The following is a 6,033-nucleotide window of genomic DNA, read 5'->3' as shown; positions in this document are numbered from 1 at the left end:
CAGCTGGTCAGACGTAACATCAAACGCTTTTTTTTTTTTTTCCCTCTCTATAAGCTAACAAGGAACCAGGAGGCCCTCGTATAGGGACACACAGACACAAATGACAGCTTCTCTTTTGCTTCCTTCCAGCGACCAAATTAAACCCGTTCCACACTTGCCTTCTGAGGGAGCCCGTCCCGATCAATTTCCCTCTCCTTCTCTTATTGCAGGGAACGGTGGGCGCCCCTCGGTACCCACCCAGACGATGGGGGCGAAGTATGAAATGCCCTGGCATAGTAGGGTGCCAGATCCATGTCTCGCTCTCCCTGCTCCGGCACCTCCTTAAACCCGCAGCCGGAGGGGGACAGAGCTCCCCGCTAACAGCAAACCCCCCAAAAAGCCCTTGAGGGGTGGGGGTTCCGCGGCGTCTTCGGGGTGAAATCTCACAACCACCACGTTACTTCCTCCGGCACACATTCGTGGTTCGAGCAGGCGAACCGTCTTAGCGTTGCATGGCCACACTGATATAACTTTCTAGGAAACGCAGCGGAGGGGGGGGGAGGAGGGGGGGGGAGGAGGGAGAAAGGTTGGCTGGGGAGGAGGGGGGAGGTGAGAGGAGTTATGTCCCACACAGGGTGACTTCCACCCGGCTCCCACTTCGCCGGTAGTCGCTCCCCGCCTGCAAAATGTGACAACTCTGCGAAGTCTCTGCCGGCTGCGGCAGAGCGGAGGCTCCCGAAGGGGAAGGCGCTGCCGGGGCGGGCGCGGAGCGGGGTCCCCGCAGCGGCCGCCCCTCAGCCCCCCGGCGGCGGCCGGCGCGGAGGGTGGGCCGGGGGCGGCGGGCACGGAAATACCGCCTTAAAAGTGCGAGCAGGGACTTTGGGGCGCCGCTTCCCCTCCCGCTATTTGCATAGCCAATAGCTCTGGGGCTCTCGCCGCTGCGCGCTGATTGTTACCGGGCAGATTATATTTTAAGGGCGCATGATGCCCGAGCATCGAGAGCAATCCGGGAGGGATGGGGCGAGAGGGACCGCTCTCACCTGAGCGCACCGCCGGAGCCGGCGGCCGCACGGGCTCTGCCGGCACCGGGGGCAAGGCGGGCGAGCGGCCGTCGTTGCCCGCGAGTGGGCACCGGCGCCCCCTCCCACGCCGGCGCTCGCCCTTCTGCATCAGAGCGGATGGGAGGGGTGGGAACAGCTGTGCCGACTCTCTCGGAGTCCAGCGGCAAGGCTGCCCCGGCAAAAGCTGGCTGGGACACGGCCCCGCAGCGAACCCGCCCGTCGGAGTAAAGGGCTACTCGGGCAGCAAAAAGCCCGAGGGAGTGTCGCCCGCCCCCATCCCCCTGTAGCGGGGGACAGCCGAGAGCAGCATCTCCCCACAAACTCATCCCCGCGCACCCCTCGTCCGGTCCGCGGAGCGCGCAGCCCCCGGGCGCAGCCGAGACGTGGGGAGCTGCCGCGCATCGTGTGTGGCCCCGGCGGCCGAGCCGCGGGGTACCGGGACCCGGGCAGAGCCGTGCCAGGCAAGGCTCGCGTTTGAGGGGCGGCGAGGAGGGGGCACCCCCCGGCGCACGGCGAGGGCGGCGAGCGGGACCCGCTGCGGCGCGCTCCGCAATGAAAGGCTCTTTAACTTCCACCATTCATTTCCCCTTCCTGGCTGCTCCTGCGAACAGGGAGCGTGTTGTGTCAGCGCACGTTTTCCTTCTCCAAACTTAAATTCATAAGCGCTCCCGTCTGGCTTTGTAGCCCGACAATGCAGCGATTGTGATTTATGTGGGTTTCGGGGGGGAGGACAACGGGTGTCCCGATTGTCCGGCAGCGACTTTCCGAAGTGGGGTGATGTCTGGGGCACGGCGGGGAAGGGATGCGGGGCCCCCCGCGCCCCGCGATGGGGCGGCAGCCGGGAGAGCAGCCGAGGGCACCGCGGGCGGGCCGCGGTGCTGGGCGTGTGGTGGGGATATCCCGTTAGGGAAAAAAAAAAAAAACCTCCCTAAATCAATAATAAATGGAAGCGTGCCAGCTCTGCACGCGGAGGTGCCACTGATCTACAGCAACGTCGTGCAAAAAAAAATATATATATAATAAAGAACTCTACCAAAACAACCAAAACACTTTCTCCCGGTGCGACGGCTTTTATGCGCTCGGTGCCCGTTTCCAGCGGGGAAACACCGTTCCTGAGAAGCTCGGCCGGCAGGCAGGGAGCCAGGGACCCGCGGCCGCGGAAGCCAGCGTGCCCGAGCTGCCCATTCGCTTTGTCCCCGTGCCCACGGGCGCTGCCGCATGCGTTTGGAGGCAGCAGATGTTTTAACAGCCTCCGTGTAGAGATTACCGAGTGCCATATGTTAAATACCACCCTTCCTCCGGAAAAAAAAAAAAAAAGAAAAAAAAAACCCCACACAACAAAAACAAAAAAAAACCCACCAAAAACAAAAAAACCAAAACAAACACAAAACCACCAAAAAACAACACCCCCTCCCCCCACAAAAAAGGGCAAAAAATAATAACAAAAAATAATGCGACAGTATAGCAGCAAAACCCACCCTTTTCGCACTCGCTCCCCTTCCTTTGCTGATCTGCCTCACCCAATTAAAAGCGTAAATGATTAAATCAAACGTCGCGGGGATGTGCGCCCAGCCCCGGGCGGGCGCTCCCGCGGAGCCGCGGCCGCGGGGCAGCCGCGCTCCCGGCACAGCCGCTCCTCCTTCCCGTCCCTGCAGCCCCGAGAGAAGGGGGCTCTGCTGCTCCCAACCCCACCGCAGCCGCCGGGTGGCAACACCGCCGGCATCATTTACGTCTTGGGACACTTCTGCAGGGCACCGAGTCCGGTGTCACGGCTTCTCATCACCAACCCGACGCGCGGTTATCGTGTAATCGATGATATGTAATGATATTTTATTGGCCTCTGTTGGAGAGCGCTGCAGAGCTCTTGGGGTTTTTTAATAAATCCTAAATTCGTCATCACTTCTATTTATTTAATTTCTTTTCCTCAGAGAACCATCAGGAAGATGCTTCAGGGGACAGGATGGGCTCAAGCTTTGCAGAGCAATAGACACGGTGTGAGTGCGCCCGGCGGCCGCGGGGTTTTTGTTTGTTTAAATGGAATAAGTATTCCTTGCAGTGCTTGAAACCTGAAGGCTGGAGTGTGAAACATGAGAATCTGAAAGTGAAACTGACTGGAAGCCAAAAAAGAAACAGATGAACGTGTTTCCCCTGTCCAAACTGAGGAAAGCCCCAAAAGCAAACAAACACCATGAATAATAAAATGCGCAATAGATTTGAAATAAAATGATTCCAGCTTCAGTCACTGGAAGGAGTCTAGTTTGGTGGTTTGGGTTTGTTTGGGGTTTTTTGTTAATTTATCTGTTTTTTAGCCATTCAAAGGTAAATCACATAATTCCATACTGTGCATTCAACAGGAAAAACATGGTAAAAATTATCTTTTATTTCCTCTGGTTTTTGATGAAAGACTGGGAAAGGATGTGAACAGCACAGGATCTTCTGGGTATCATCCATGTATTTTCAAAGATTTTTTTAATTATACAGGGTAGTTTTCAACTCTAAATAACTGTGTGGTGGCAACATTATGATTAACAGCTGTATTAGACAACATAAGTACTGAGCAGGTGAAATAAAACTATTCTCACCTTTACAGGGTGATGTGCAGGCTCAATAGTTAACAGCATTAACTAATGAATTCCGTGTGATTGGTTAATATGTTTTTAATTAATTGCTCCTTTCTGTTTTGTGCAAAGTTTCTTCTTTAACCTTTCTTATTCCCCAGTTTAAACTTTTTCAGAGCAGTAATTACAAACTGTGTTTGTGCAAAGAGTGCACAACTCCAGTAAAATTTCTTTATTAGGTGAAAGAGATGGGAAAGCAGTTCAAAAAAAGCTACAAGGATGGTAATGTACCTGGGATTGATGTTTTATGCTGGAAGACTCGATAAATTCATCACATTTAGCCCAAAGAATTCCCAGGCTGACATTACTGCCTTATCCTTTGCAGCCGCCGCGCTCCTCCCCAGGGGGGGCAGGGTGATAAGGCTGCGCTCGTTTACTCGGACAAGGAACAGGGAACAGGTGCCTCCCACGCGCCAGGAAGTCAATGGAAAGTGACATTTTTTACCCTGGCATGCAGAACTGTACAGAGACGCTGTCATTCCTTTCTTGGGTTTGGGTTGGTTTGTTGTTTTTTGTTTTTCTGCTTTTGGTGCAGATATTGGAAAGAGCAAGCACGGTTCTGGTAAATCACAGGTATGAACCACTGATATCTATTTCATCATTAATAATATGATAGAATCTCAAGGTGACAATCCCCCCCTTTTTTTCTCTTCTCACTGCCTATGAATCAGCTTCCTTTTCTGCTTAAAATGGCTTTGCTGTTAACCTCTTGCATTCCTTACCTGCTGGCATGTTTGTATCAATCCTTAGTTCAAGAATGGCTTCAACATTAAATGTGCAAGTTTTTTTTTCTTTTCAGACTGTTGAGATTTATCAATAAAAGACTTTCTGTCCCCAACCCTGCAGCTAATCTCCAATTTTTAGAGCACCTTGCTGTGACATAGCTTCCTTCCTTCCTTCCTGAAACAAATGTGGAGCTTCAATTCCATTTTATTTGCTTTCCGTCTACACTCAGGCAAAGATTTTACATTTCATACATGCGTGTAGCATGCCCAGGTCTATACAAACACGGAATAGGAAAGCAAGGTGTTAAGAGAAAATTGCTCATTTTATGGGGATTTAGGAAGGGCGTATTTTAGTTGTTTTAACAGTGCTGTGGACTGCTAAATAATCACAGCATTTACTCCCAGGAGAGCAGCCGTATTTGAAAGGTAAGTGCAGTGATTCTGTTATTCTGCAGTGACAGAATTATCCTGACAGAGTCCCACATTGAATAGTTTGCTGAAACGTATGAGGCATATATTGTCTGCCCAAGAGTGAGATATTTTATATGGAGCTTCATAAGGGTGGGATTCTGGTTTGGAAACCTTGTGAATGACTGTGGGATGGAGATGAGCTGGACCTCTCATTGTGTACAGATGTGTAGTGCACATCCAAATTCTGAAAAAAGGTGTATTTTTAGAAGGAAGAACGGCTTATCTTGTTACCTCTCTGAAAGTATCAAAAATTGCCTGTGAAGAAATATAAGGCTCTCAACTAGTATTTTGGATGTCCTCTTTGCATCCCAGGGACAATGAAAGACTCCATAGATCTGCTGACTTTTTGTCTTCTTAACATGATCAGACAAACAAACAGAATTAACTTTTATTGCGTGACAAAGAGACAAACACATAAACCCCTCAAAACAATAGTATCACAAAATAAAATGGTGTAAATACATTTTCTCTACTGAGGTAAACTATTTTACTTGTAATTCCCTCCTCCAAAACTGCTGAATTAAAAGCTATTCCCATGGATAAAAAATCGAGATATTTTACTTTGTGTCGATTACATCCACACCGGGGAAAATTAATTGCTTTTAAAATATTAATAGCCTAAAACACTACATTGCATATAATATTAATGACCACCTGAATACAGTGCTATCATTTGCTTCTCTTTTCTCTGCTTCTCTTTAGGGAATGTTCCAGCACCAGTATGCCCCAAACCTATGCATTCTATAGTGGTCAAATTGAAGCATTTTGAAAGGTGTTGCCTCTTTTCACAGTGGCACTTCTAGCCAGAGCCTTCAGTCACTGGCCAGGTGCCACATGGCTTTGGAATAAATGGCTTTATTGAGAATTCAGACAGTGTGGACAGTGAGAAAACCCTGTCACCTATGAGCTCCTCAGCATCCCTGGCTTCCCCAAATCCTTCTGCTCAGTGCTGCTGCCCGTGGTGAGGCTTTGCTGGGCATTTCAGTGAGCAATGGGCAACCAGGAGCTCAGGCACGGTCCCTCTGTGCAGCAGGGTGACAAATATCTTTGTTCCAAGCTCAGCCCTCGGCTATTTCAGATCCCAGCATTTACACACAGTCAGGTTTTGGCTGACTGAGGTGCCTTGCTAGGCATGGTGAAAATCATGTCTGCTTTGTCTGAGTTCCATCCAAAGTCTGA

Source organism: Camarhynchus parvulus, chromosome 1A, assembly GCF_901933205.1.
Source record: "Camarhynchus parvulus chromosome 1A, STF_HiC, whole genome shotgun sequence".
NCBI classification, from domain to species: Eukaryota; Metazoa; Chordata; class Aves; order Passeriformes; family Thraupidae; genus Camarhynchus; species Camarhynchus parvulus.
Note: the sequence above shows the minus strand (reverse complement) of the source record.